This window comes from Etheostoma cragini, chromosome 15 (genome assembly GCF_013103735.1).
Source record: "Etheostoma cragini isolate CJK2018 chromosome 15, CSU_Ecrag_1.0, whole genome shotgun sequence".
Lineage (NCBI taxonomy): Eukaryota > Metazoa > Chordata > Actinopteri > Perciformes > Percidae > Etheostoma > Etheostoma cragini.
Genome location: NC_048421.1, coordinates 9,893,411 through 9,907,782, shown reverse-complemented (window position 1 = coordinate 9,907,782; position 14,372 = coordinate 9,893,411). Strand labels below are relative to the sequence as shown.

At 41.5% G+C, this 14,372-nt stretch overlaps 1 long non-coding RNA gene across 2 annotated transcripts in view; it reads right to left on the bottom strand.

Annotated features, from left to right (window-relative positions):
- Positions 1–14,372, bottom strand: part of LOC117958368 — a 56,661-nt gene that overhangs the window by 18,769 nt on the left and 23,520 nt on the right. The window contains exon 1 of one of the 2 annotated variants that reach the window (XR_004659706.1): positions 13,675–14,078. The exons of the other annotated variant lie outside the window; for it this stretch is intronic. This is a non-coding gene — a long non-coding RNA (uncharacterized LOC117958368). Of the gene's footprint in view, positions 1–13,674; positions 14,079–14,372 lie in introns of those variants that run through there. 2 annotated transcript variants of the gene reach the window in all.

The window sequence follows — 14,372 nt, the reverse complement described above, 5'->3', positions numbered from 1 at the left end:
GAATTTAGGGAGTACTTGAAAATCCATCATTTTATGAGCTTTTTAAATTTTCCCACAGAATTTTTTTCCATGCATTTCACCCATACACATGAAGGTAGCACTCAATTAGGACGGCACACAGAGCCTGAAATGTGGTACTTAAACATGACATGCAGCAACCACCTACAATGTTTATGAGACCTGTCTTGCATTAAAAACCGAACTACTTCATGATATGTAGACAATGGAAAGTGATCTATTAAATAAAAATGAAGAGATTCAAATTTTTGGAATATATTTTAAAACGTATAAAAACTGAGGTCAAAACTAGCTGAATTGTGTTGGCAACATTGAGGTGGATCCACACTGTTCTGTTAATTATCCTCCAAAGCTTGGATTTGGTTCATGTCAACACAATGCATATTAGTTGCTTTATTTTATTCAGTTGCACAACTAATAAACCACAAAAACCTGTGATTGAAATGAACATTTCACACATCCTTTTGCCGAGCAATGTTTGACTGCATTAGTAAAAGGTGTGTGTGTGTGTGTGTGTCTATTTGTGTATCAAGTTAGCAGAATGTCAGAGTGGTGAAGTATTAGAGCAGTGTTTGCTCTCTTCCATGTACTCTTGGGGACCAGCCTGTTTGAGAGTTTGAACAGTGACGTGTGAAACCCGTAAAAACAGGACATAGTGCTGCTCTGTTTGCTTAAGAATACCCAAAGAATGGACTGCCATTAGAAAACAAATCCGTCAGCCTGCATTCCTCCTGTCCCTCAAACCCTACCTGTTAAACAAGATATCACACAGAGCGGAAAGGGGTAGTTACAAGAAGATCTACTTCTTGGTGAGATGACTTGCAATTTGTCCAAAAGTTGTCAGCTTTCTGACCTTCATATCTGACCCAAGGGAAGAGGCATGCATCTTCACTCAAGCTTCTGTGCGGGAAAGTCACCGGAGGAAACAATCATCTGAAAAATACAGAGAGAGTTGTGTGGAGCCGATAGTCTTAATTAGCTTTGTAGCAACTCATTTGGCAATTGCTTGAACCTAACGGACACTCATTAATGTCAAAAAGTTATGCACTTTCATAATGAGCTTGCAACATTGTAAATCACACCTTGACAGCATCGTTTGATAATTTGTCAGCAAAACAATATGACAGTTTGAAAACAGCGGTTAAGAAATAAATTCTACATTAGTCATTAGTTTAAGCAGAGTCAACACTCCCGACAAAATCAAACTTTCATGTGCCGCTATTGGTTAAAACCTGCATGTGAACTATATTTTGTTGCTTAAGAAGCTGACTGAATCCAGTCCGAACTAAATCAACAGGCCTGCAAACAAGTCAGGACCACCTGAAAAGCTCAAACTCCTTGCAATAATTAAAACTAAAATAATGAAACAATATAAACAGTACCTATTTTGAAAAATGTTTGTCACTTTCCAAAAGCAATGCACAATATTCACTAATTACAGCTTCTATAATACTGTATTTTTTTAGTGTTGTATAATTGTACAATTAACTTTTTTTGGACTGTTTATCAGATGAGATTGTCATTTTCCACTATGCACTGATATGTCAACACAAAATAGAGACAATAATCAGATTAGGGCAGTAACTAGCGTTTCTTCCCATTATGGATTTAAATACTGATTTTCTTCTTCTTTTGACTAATTGATAAATCATTTGGTCTATAAAACACAAGAAAACTGGGAAAATGTCACACTTTCCTAAAGTCCAATGTGACTTCTTCAAATGTTTTGTTTTAACAGGCCTGCAGTCCAAAACCCCCAACACTTTCTTGCAGCCTTCTGTCCAGCATCTGTTATATGAAACAATTTAATGATGTTTTCAGCAGAGATGCCCAACTTGCTCTTATGTAACATTTGATACAGCCCATGAAAACAAACTGATGGATCCAATGGTAAAGCTGGGCAAAGACACTGTGTGGAAATCCATCAACTGGAACATATGAAAAGGGAGAGAGGCACCACAAGATTCCACCCCCTCCCTGTCATCATCCTTGTATCAGAGGAGCCATTGGGAGAACTCGATGTGATTTGTATGTGTGTTTTTGAAGAGGGGTGCTCATAAACAGCCATGAAAGGGGCCCCTCCATTCAGCTCGCCAGCAAAGATGCGCTTCATTGGGTCGCTCTTTTGTTTTCCCCTGTTCACAAAACCTTAAGCACAGAAAAAAGGGGTTGCTTCTCTCGATGTGTGCAGGCACAAATGATGCCATTAGATTGGTGCCTGCTTTGGGGGAAAAAGGCTTCAGTAGCGCTTGAAGTGATTTAAAAGATGCAGGAGAGAGCGGCCTGCAAATCCTGTTTGGAAATAACACTGGAGGAGAATGGGGAGGCAAAATGCCAAGCTAGTGATTATTCTATAGTATGCAAAATTGCTCTCAACTCCATGAGTGCCGTGGATGTTAAAACAAAAGATGTGGAACATTCCTTTGTCACGTGATGAGGGTCAAAGTGTTGCGGTGGTGAGTGGGGTCAGGAAGTTCACCAAACTTCCCACGCTGCCTTACACCATAAGATCACGGTTGAAGCTTGAAACACTCTTTAATTTTGGCAAGGGAAATTTGGTTTCCAAAAGGTGCCACCGTCCATGTACCCACACAAGGATGAGCCATCAGGAAAGAAATACTACAAACTACAGACTTCCTCATCAAAATGTCAAGGCGAAAACACCAATTACATACCCTGGATAGAATAATGACTGAGAAAAACATTCTCACAAAAAAAGATGTAAAATTTCATAAAAATTGGGTCAGGTATGTTTAGTGATGTCACAGAGATACAATGACTAAACACTGGAGGTATGTCATTGACTGATACTGTAACTCTATAATGCAAAAAAGACAAAGCCTGTGCACCTTTCTACTTGAGCAGTTTAGAACTATTCCAGTCAAGCAAGCAGATGATAATGACACTGTGCCAGCCAACGGCATTGTGCAGGGCATGTCATCATAGTGCCTGGTCTTCAACAGCAACCTAATAGGCATGAGAACCTTGCAGTGTCAACAAAAGGGACAGTGCCAAACAAAACCACTTGTTGTAAGTGAGAGGGTTTAAACGGGCTAGGTCCGGTTCCACTCAGCACAGCCTCCAGTTGCATTATGTCTCCTTGACATCCCAGCTATCAAGAAGAACCTTTTTTGTTTGCGTTTTCTTTCGCAAATTAAGGCTCTAATTTTTGTGCAGCAGAACAAAAAATCTTAACTTTTATGTTAAAATTTGCAATTCACTCAATCACTCATCTGCGAATATTCACTCACATGTGATCTGAAAAAAACACAAGAGCTTGTGAAAAAAATCGGAACGTGTAAATTGAAATTTGCACTCGTAGAAATTCGCAGATCTGTATTCTGAATGTGAAGTCACAGAAAGAAAAAAAGAAAAATTACAAATGTGTTGATTGGTATTTACATGAACACAACGACAGCTGCAAAATGGTAAAGCATAATTTACTTGTATTCTTCTTTTTATTTATTCACTCAGGTTCATTTCCATCACAACCACAACTCAGTGATTACAACCTCTCAGACCTGTCACTGCAACTTCACATGTGCTCTCTCGCATCACGAAGTAGCGAATCTGCGTGCCTTGACTTTTGCAACACTTTTTGCAATACATTTGGTGCAAAAGTAATTTTTACCTGTGAACTTAGGCTGTGGAGCTCTGAGCCAATAGAATGTGGAGAGCAGGGTTTTGATCACTAGATGAGGGAAAACTCTGTCCGGCTTATTTATGCAGCTTTCAAGGTCTCTAGTCTTATAATCACTTGAGGATTTACCTGTGCAGGTTGTCCTCATTCCACAGGGTGGGAAAAAAAACATCATGTTCATTAACTTTTCTTAAAAAAGGCTTATTGTACCAATGCTTGGTAGTCTTATAGAAAAAAGTATCAAACTAGGGTGAAGGGTAAATTAAGTAAAAGTAAATAATTAAGTAAATTAGTTAAAATTGTCTAATTGGTAAAAACATAAAAATTATTATCTCTACACACCAGGTGAGCTAACAGTGAGTTGTTGAAAGAAATTCAGTTACTCAAACTCCCAACCGATGGGTTTTCCCCCCATTTGGCATATTTATCAGACGTCTGGTCTGCCAAACCATATCACCTTTGATTGCACACGACGGAGTAGTCAAACACACAAAATACCTCTCATATCAGTGCTCATTATTAACTTAGTTTGAGAACTTTGAGATAAAGTTTCTGCTGTAAACTACAGTCAACTGGCACATATGGAAAGTAACTTTACGTGGACACACTGTTTTCTTCAAATCTACAGTATCTGCTTTTCTCAAGGTTTGAGTTCCACTCAGGAAAGGATACAGAACGACCCAACTTTTCAATTCCACTACAAGTAACAAACAAATGCTGAACCCTGCAAGGAAGCTTCAACATTGAGCAGAAATGCTGTGAGGAGAAAACTGAACATGATACCACTACACAGTTGCTCCTTTACAGCATTATGTTTCCCCACGTATACTGGTATGTAAAAACAATAAAATGAAAAACAATTAACTACTTAAAATCCACATTTCTGAGAACAAAATTATATTTTGTTCTTCTGGAATGCAACCACACCTGACAGATAGCAGGAGTCAGGCTACATTTGCATTGCTATGTTTTGGTTTTTAAGCAGAATTAATGCTAAAAGCAACCTCCGTGCACACACAAGTGGTTTTAGCTCCAGTAGAAGAACTAATCATTGTGTAAACTAACACGCCCAAACTGCATATCTCATTAACATTCTCGTATCCTTGGCATTCGTATGCCGGGAACAACAGGAGACAGCATGTACACTCCGTTTTGGTCACAGTCTTGGTCTTGCCAAAGCTTTCCATTTGCGGCCTTTGAGACTGCAACACAACCCCGCAGGTTCCAAACCAAAACAGGGTCAGAAGTGTTTTCCAACTTCTCCAGTTTAGGGACTCTGAAACATGCGGTGTAAATTTGAGGTGTAAACATAGCAAAATATTTTTGTTTTTAAACCAAAATGTAGCAATGTAAATGTAGCCCAATCAAACCAAAATGTTCCTGGAAAAATGCCAGGACTCAATGAACTGTACACCAGATATGTTCTTTAAAATTAAAAACTAACACCTAAGTTTATTTTAATTTCAACATTACTTATTTTATACCAAGTAAGTCTTACTTCCTGGGTTTCAATTCAGGAACGCAGGTGACGGTAATGTTATGTAACACATTCTTTAAGAGGACACATTTACATGGAGTGTATTCAAATCATAACTGATGAATTCAGCCGTTATGTATTTTCATTGTCTTAAAGCGCCCATATTATGCTAATTTTTAGGTCCACAATTGTATTTTACGTTGTACCAGAATAGGTTTGCATGGTTTGATTAAAAAAAAAAAAACATTTTTGTTACACTGCACATTGTTACAGATCCTCTTTAACCCTGTGTGTTGAGCTCTCTATTTTGGCTACAGAGTGAGACATCGCATTTCTCTACTATCTTTGTTTGGAGTTGCAAATGCACAGTAGTTAGGTAAGGATCACATTACCTAGCTATTTGTTTTTCTAACTTTGGTCAGTACAAGGCAGGGTTAGCTGGGAGATTCTTTCTAAATTAGAGTGCACTTCCAACTTTGCGTGGACTACGTGCTGAACAGGGACATGTAAATTGTTCTTTTGTAGATTATGGAGAACTCGTGTGTTGAAGCAGTGTTTTACCATTGAGACCAAGTGGCTAACCGGAGACTGAAGGCAGAATATTCAGAAACCTGTATCTCACTCAAAACCGCATGGCAGATTTTTGTTCCACGTTTGTATGTGTGTGGAAGCACCAGAGACACAAAATAACAACCCAAATCCCAGAAAAGTTTTTTTTTTCCATAATAAGGGGAACTTTAGTGCTTCCATGAAGAAGCAGGATCTCACAAGTGTTAATATAATGGGGTAGAACCAAGAGTCTATGGCATCATGATGTCAGTGGAAGTCTTTACCAGGATGCTTGATATTGGTCCTGTGGGCTCCTGCTGATAAGATTGAGGAGCAGGTCAGTATGAGACACTCAGTGAACTGCTTGCTGGCTAACAATGCTGCTTCAGTCCCAGCTATCGGGCTATCTCACCACAGACCACATGTGGGCCAGCCGGACACAGGTAATCAGGGCTGTCAGAATGGGCCCGGCTCCTCTTGCTGAAACCCTACACTGCCATCTCCACCCTATAAAACTATTTCTACTGAACAAACAAGACAGAAACTGGTGCATAAACATATTTTGGGAGACTAATAAGAGCGAGTAGAATTTATTTCTTACAGTAGCTGGACGTTTTTTCAAGGACTCACTTGGTGCTTTGTGTCAAGCAAAAATTTCCCACTTCTCCTTTCTTAAATGAACTTCCTTGCACAATCATTGCCACAGACTCTCGGTCAAACCGGTTGGTGGCAAAATCGTTGTGAATTGTGATGCCCGTTGTCATGGATACACAGGTGTTGCTTACGAGCCAACACAGAAGAATCAGAAAGCCAAGGCCCTCACTAATCCTCCTTCATACCAAAGTGTGTCAATAATCAGGAATGCACTGTCTAAACTAAACCATTGTTCCTCTGCAGAAAGAAATCACAAATATAAGCACTGACACAGCCTCTAGGCACTGCTGTCTCTGGGACTGGAAAAGAAATGAACTGAAGAGAAACAGTCGGAGATGGAAGAGGGAAGCTTTGATAACTCTCCAGACAGCCTAATACTGCCTAAATCATAATGCTTTCTTCTACAGTGCATGGGGGGGGGGATCTATAGTGTTCTACTGTTGGGGATTGACTAAAGCTGAGTAGTAGCTTTTTTTTATACAGTAAGACAAAGTTAGAGCTCCTAAGAAGACTAGCTGCTGTCAACAGTTGGAAGGCTTTGAACTAGCACTAAGCCCTGAGACAGCAAGAAATATCCTCTTTACTTCTTTGAACTCAACCCCATTAGAGTTCAATTCAGAACATAAAATGTAAAAGATCTGACAGGTTTTTACATACCTCACAATAGCCTCTTATCTTTGTGGACAAAAAATACCAAACAGAACTATTGGTTTCCTACTGTTCATTGGCCATGGAGTAAATTTGTATTACTTTGCTCCGGAGCATGGTGTGTCTCATGTTGCCATGTTCAGAATGACTGGGTAAAACTAATGTGTCTCCTTTGTCATTACTCCTATGCCTCCTACTTTTGAGAGGTTAAAACGGTCTCTGACATGTTAAAGAGTCATCTTGACACGTAGCAGCACCAATTTCAACCGTCTTACACAAAACCACAGCTCATAATTTAAGATCAGACATGCAGACATGAGTAAATCTGAGTCCATCCTATGTAAGACAAGACAATAGCTTGCCTGTTGTCCCCCCAACCCGTGTGTGTTTGTGTGTGTGTGTGTGTGTGTGTGTGTGTATGTGTGTGTTTGTATTTTTAAATGTTGCGGTAGCACAAAGAGAGAAGCACAGAACCAGGCAAACGGATGCGGCTGGAGCGGTGAGACCATTGTGGGACACACTGAAAAGGTCCTCCTGAGAGCTTTATTGTGTGGGACGGCTCACCGCAGCAAGTTCTGTTTCCCTGAGATGCAAGGTCTCGCTGCAAGCCACAACAATGAGCATCTTTGTCAAGCAACACTATTACCTTTGCACATTACTGTAAATGCTAGGAGTGGGTAATGTGTTGAACATCCCATTTAATGAGCTCCAGGTATGTGCTAGTCACAAAACAAGAAACTAATTTAACTAATTTAAACATCCGCAAAGTTGAGTTCATGCGTCTTTGGTGTCTAAGAGCTGATCTGAAAACTGCTTCAACAGAAAGTCATTTTTGAAGTCTTACGCAAAATCTGATTAGTTATCTGAAATATTATTTCCTAAAACACCTTGGGATATGAAACAGAATTCTTTGGAGACTAATGTAAATGTAAAACTGTTTACTTAGGGTGCAATCAGATCAGAATCACACAGTTTTTCTTTGGCCCAAACCAAATGTTTACTTTGCAGCATTTTTTTTTGTCTGGGTTCACAATTACAAGTGGAGCTGGGCTTGAAACCAAATGTTATATGGATGCACAAGCTACTTATTTATTGGACAGAATTTTGGTAGACTTTCTTGTAGTTTAGAAACTTTAACTATGGACTTGCCTGGGTTCCTTGTGGTTTTCAAACCAAGATAAACAACAAAAAAGGTCTTCAACTTAATGTCTGTGGTTTGTTTCCTGCAGTGTATTTTAAGTATCAATATGTCTATCCACACCACAATGAAGACATAGGCGCACTTTGATGATGGAAACCTTTCTCATCTGCACAAACAAAACAAAGGTGTAAAAGCTCCAGATATTGATTGAATCCTCCATACTTGGTATAAATGCAGCCTAAAGAGCTAAAAACACGGATCCGCTTGTTAAGTCAACAGGTCAAAGGCAATCAGAAAGGCAGAGGCACTTGACCCGCTCTGCAAGAATACAGCTCAACCTGAACTTGACCCCTCAGTCACCTGATTTAAGAGCCTGCATTTTAGACAGAGCTGGTTGGTTAAGGATCCTCTGACCCCAGACTTGTAGAACTTGGCCCTCCTCACTTGGCAAGTGCTTACTAGTCCTGATGTCATGCGTCTAATTGCTCACGCTGCGTGGGATGCAAAGTCTGATATAAAGTACATTGTTGACTGTGTGCGCGGGCCTGTGTGCGCGGGCCTGTGTGTGTGTGTGTGTGTGTGTGTGTGTGTGTGTGTGTGTGTCATCAGGAGCCAAGCTAACCCTTGCCTGCAGCAACACACACACTTATGTCTTCACCCGCCACAACCTATCATTACCGCTGTCACGTAACCTCCGCAGCAGCAGGCCTCACAAGCCTCGACAACCATCGGCACACACACCTGGAGGGCCAAACACTTAGTTCCCAGCCTTGTGCTTCATGAACACAGCTTTTTAAAACACACACCCACACACAAACACACACACCTATTCATATCCTGCAGCCTCAGCCTATCTTGCCCCTCCCATTTGCTGTAAAGTATGTCTAACTTTTCTATCTGCCTTACCGCAAATGCTTTAGTGCTATTTAATGTAATTCCTTTGTTATCATTTTCCACCCCAGCTGAGTGAAACAGCACACAAACTGCAGAGCAAGGTTGGCAGCTGGTTCCAGGCTGCTCCTGTGACTAGACAAACAACAGGCCCCAGTATGTATTCAAGAGCAAACACAGTACGGAGAAATAGATTCTGAGAAGTTGAATCGTGCAATACAACAATATGGAAAAGTTAACTTTCTAATCCTGTTTTAGGATGAGCAGAGTATGATTCTATGAGCCTGCTATTTAACCACCATGTCTTCCCCCTTGTCCTCCTTCCCCCTTGCATGTTTCTTCATCTACAGTGTATGTTTGCTTGAGCAAAGGCAACTTGAGAGTACATGGTTGAAAGAACACCCAAGACCACTGAGTAAACATGTGGCTGACGTTGCACACCTGAGCCCAGTCCACCTGCCACACATGCTTGACCTTTAAAAAAGCTGTCTCTGTGACAAATCAGACAGAAGAAAAACTTTGGATGATCCCAGCCTGCCGGTTTAGGGCTCCTCAGTACAAACAGCAATTGAGTTAGAGTCAATTGAGGGAATAATAGGAGACCAATGGAACGTGCTATCCCAACAGAAGCCTTTGAAAATGACAAGAATCACTGTGGTGTTTGCCCTTCTTTTGTCATGTCACAAGGTTGTCTTGCCTTTGCTTGCTCTGCATCATGTTCTATTCAGAGAGGGCTTAGTGTGTAGCAGGTTACTCTGTTAGGTGTGTGAAACCTGAAACCCACAGGCTTTAGAGGAGAAACTTGTGCAAATGGAGAATCCTGAAAATCAGCATGTCACACCACAGGCTTCAAGTCCCACAAACTAAAAGCAGATTATCTAAAATACCAGAAAGACCTTGACCATAAAAGAGTTTTCTTAAAAATGAGTAATTGCTGTAATGACAGTAGTAGAGAAGAGAAGAAAAAATATAACCAACACCCTCTTCACTAGAAATTTAATTCTGCTTTTCTAATGGATCTGGCACGATCTCTCTCTCTCTCTCTCTCTTAAATGATAGGTCTTAAAAGGTAAACTTTACCAATTTTACACATCAAAGTCTGTTTAAAGGTATTTAGGAGTGCATATGTGGGCAAAAAAAGATGTATAATGCCTTTTGTGTCTTCATAGGGAGCTGCACATGAATTGCCTCCGGTGATGTCAATTGAGGCAATGTCAGTTAGGGTTGAAGACATTTGAAAATGAAAACTATCTGGAGGTGTGGACAGTCAATCATACTGGTCATTGAAGGATACATGTGCAATGTTAGGATTACTTCTTTGCGTCTCCTTTTTTTCTGTGCCTACAATTGGGTTTGCGTATGTTGCCTATGTGCATTCAAGTGCTGTGTGTTATGAATGACCTCATCAAACCCTTGAATATACAGCAGAGGGGCCTGGGAAACATCAGGTTTGAGCTTTGCCACCGAGCCCCGACGGTGTCTTCCCACTTCATTTACGTACAACAATATACAGGTCCACAGCCCACTCCCAACACACATCCACAAACCATTCACGGCATGCTAAACTAAGTCTCAGGATGTGTTTGCGCATGACTGTGTGCATGTGCATGTTTGTTTGTGAGCGGGCTGATGAAAGGGCAAGGTTCCTGAAAAACACGTCATCTTCATTCTGTGCGGTGAACATAGTGTTCAGAGTGTATAAGATTCAAATAGTGGGATGGCAAAATGGTTGTGTTGCTCAAAATCAGTTCTCTCAATCTTATATTCCCCCCCCCCCCTCACCGTTTTTTGTAACTGTTGAGCACAGCATTAGGGGTACACCGGTGTAAACGTCTTCATTTGTGTCTCTGCTGTTCAAGGCACAGTATGTGATTGCTGTGAGAAATATGCAGAGTTGTCTTCAGTGAGAGAACTTGGAGAAAGATCCAGCCTTAGGATGTGTGTGTGTGTGTGTGTGTGCGTGTGTGCGCGTGTGTGTGTGTGTGTGTGTGTGTGTGTTGCTTGGGCATGATCAAACAAAGCACATCCAGGTACAGTATGCCATCTGTACTTACCCCCAGCCCCCAAGAAATGTACTCTCCCCCACCCTCTTCATTTCAGTCTTTGCGGTAAATGGAGTGGAGTGTCAGAATGAAAGAGGCCTTGTCTAAGAGGCTAATCCTTGAGCGATTAGTCAACGCGTCTCGATTAAAAGCTGGCAATGCTGCCACGCCCCCATCCCTTAACTCCCCCAGTGGAAATGGCAGGCCACAGGTGTCCATACAATGTGTGTCATTAGAAAAAAATGGGTGGCGGGAGGTGGGTTGAGGGTGACTTTTACACTAAGGCAGAGGAGACAAACAGGTCAGGAGCAGGGCCTGAACAATCCTTTACAAAAGCCTGGATGCAGGTATGCCAAAACAGCAACAGGTTTTAGCTTCTTTCTTTTTTTTCTGTAATGCATGTACATTCTCTCCCATGCAGGGGTTAAATGAGCGGTTTCTTTCTTAAAAAAGTACAAACCAAGAAAAGTCAGTAAGAGACAGAAAGAAGAGGCACATATATTTTAACAGATTATCCCCTCATCAGTCAGTGTTTTCTGTAAACAGCCGTTTTGCAGTGAAAGGATTGAGAGCAGAGACAGGTATTTTACCAAATCAGCCTTATACACCCTGGCTTTCTAACAACATAAGAACTTCATTTTAGGGATATTCCCATGCCAGAAGATTCCATGACTAAAATATCCTGACTTTGATGACACTGTACACAATCGGATATACATTAACTTTATATCGAAATCCTCAGAGGGAGCTCCAGTGCACAAATTGTCACCAACTGACCTAGATACAGTGTGTGTGTTGACACGGGACTGACGCCAAGTTTATGAGGCGTTTTTATATTGTATCCCTTACGATACCAGTTAGTCAAGCAAGTCTGTATCACATAAGTGTGTATTAAGAGCGAGGAGATATATATTATAAAGAGGAGGCAAGAGCTAAAGACCCTTTTTTCAACATGAAAGAGAAATGTAGAGGCATCTTAAAAGCCTCTTTCATGAAAGAAACAACAATAAATTATAAAATCCCACCGGCTCAAAACTAGTCACCAATAATTATAAGTTTATGTATTTACTCTGTAACTACGTAACTATCAGTGGCCTAATTCCTCCATTGTCGTTGTGAGTTAAAGCCATTTTTCTTAATCTGCTCTTAGTTAACTTATGGCAGCTTGAGTATCAGGAAATGACCTTTGGCCCTGGGGACAGACTACTGTACTTCCCCAATCACATCCATCGTGTGCCTAACCTTGAATGAAAGCTCCAAGCGGGAGGGAGGGGTGTGTCTTTGGAGACCGGACACAGAGAGGAATCGCTTACCCCTTTCCCCAAGAGACACCAATGGAGTTATACAGAGGGGGGATTCAAAACACAATGACAGGAGGGAGGGGCTGAATGTTTCCTGAGATCACATGTTATTAAGAAGACCACAGCACTTGCCATCCAGCCAGCCAGGCCGGCTGTATACAGAGGTCCACAGGGTGAGAACACACATGGTTTGAGTTTGGCTCTGTGTAGGACCGGGAGGAAAGAAGGGGCCTGGTAAGAGGAACCCTCCAATTCTCACTTCCTGCTCCTGCTAGAAACGTGATCTGTGTGCCCATCGTCCCCATCAACACAGAGCACAGTGTTCACCTGATCGCCAAGGGGATGGCATGTTCATCCACAGGGCACCCCGTCACACCAAATCAGCCTGTCAACACCCTGAAACCTAGGGTTTCCCTAATGAGCTGCGAGCTGGGGGACAAAGACAGTCCCATTCAATCATGCTGTCAGTTCTCCTATGCCACAACAGCAGCTTCTGTGACATTTTATTTTACAGGAAGTATTTTTTTTTTCCAAAAAAAAAAGGGATTAATAAATAAATGACATCTGTCTTAGTTGAATACCTGTAGGCAGTTGGAGTATTACTTTGTCAGCAGCAACACCAGAAACAATCTGTTGAGTGCCATGAGTAGTGCACTGGTTTTCAACAACCTACAGTAGACAGATATTTACAGCTGATAATGAGAGACGAAAGAGACAATATACATGGGTGAAGCATGGAAAGACGCCATAATTATAGGCTTGTGCAACTGTCTTAATTACATTTACTACCTGAAAGCCATATCTATGTCACTTAAGGAAAGAACTCCAGCTGACCTCGCTGTCCCTCCTTAAAGGCATATGACTCACTCAACTCAGGATGCCACAGGTTACATTTGCTCAGGTAAACACACCTCATGTGTGCACCAATCACCTACAACTGAAGTAATAACTAAAAACATGATGTGTACGATGGCTTTTGGGCACTAACGAAAGTTGCGTTGGGCAAGGTGTGCGCTGTTGTGTGTCCATGTGTGCTGTGTGCGTTACCAAGGCCCTAGCTTCATTGTTTATGCTCTGCTGTGACTGGGTCAGCAGGGCTCTTGACTGAATTCTTGCCCCAGCATGCAGAAAGTTTTTACAGTGTTGTTGCAGGAGGAGGAATGATTACGTTATAAAAATACACCACACCATATGTCCTAGTGAGAGCCCAAACCACACGATGACATACAGTAGAATCCAACAGGCCTTTAACACTGCCTCTGCACCTCACAAGCTGACACAGCCTCACCGCGGCTTTGGAGCGATCTGCTCACCTGAAGTTATTTTCAGAAAAAGAACAGGATGGAGTAACTTCCAAGATAGCAAATGCTTATTCTGCAAATCCCAAGTTGATGGAAAAATGGGGCAGAAAGACATCACAAGGGAGAACGTGTGCTTTAGAAAGCTTTCGGTTAGCTTAACGTCTGGTTTTAAATCATCCTCTGTAGTGACCCCAGAGTTGGCAAGTTTAAAGTCCAAACAAACACATTAGCAGCGGATTTTAATGATGTCTACACTCCCTCCACTTCTCCTTCTGTTTTTTTGAAGATGCGCCAGTCAGTGAAATTAGCTGGTGTGGTGTGTTTGGTTAGGGTGAAAACATGCACCTTGGTCTTGATGACACTATTCAGCTACAGAGTGAGGCACTGTGAGAAAAGAGCCAGCAGAGAAGAGTAAATGCAAATGTGGCTTTGGCAGCAAAAGTCATCAGTATACACAAACACAGCAAAACCAACTTAAGAGATGGCTGCACAGCTTTTGCTCCTTCTGTGCAAATTGTCCCACACAAGGTCATCCTGGTTAGGAGCTAGTCAGTTACCTCGATCCGAACATAGTCTTCTTCTTCCCCTTCTCCCTTTCACTCTCTCTGTACTCTCCTTGTGTCTCACAACAAGACGGAGCATGCTCACTGTAAAGCTCTTGGGGGGTGAAAGGGATTGGGAGATTAAATTTATTTTGAATTCCTTCCCCT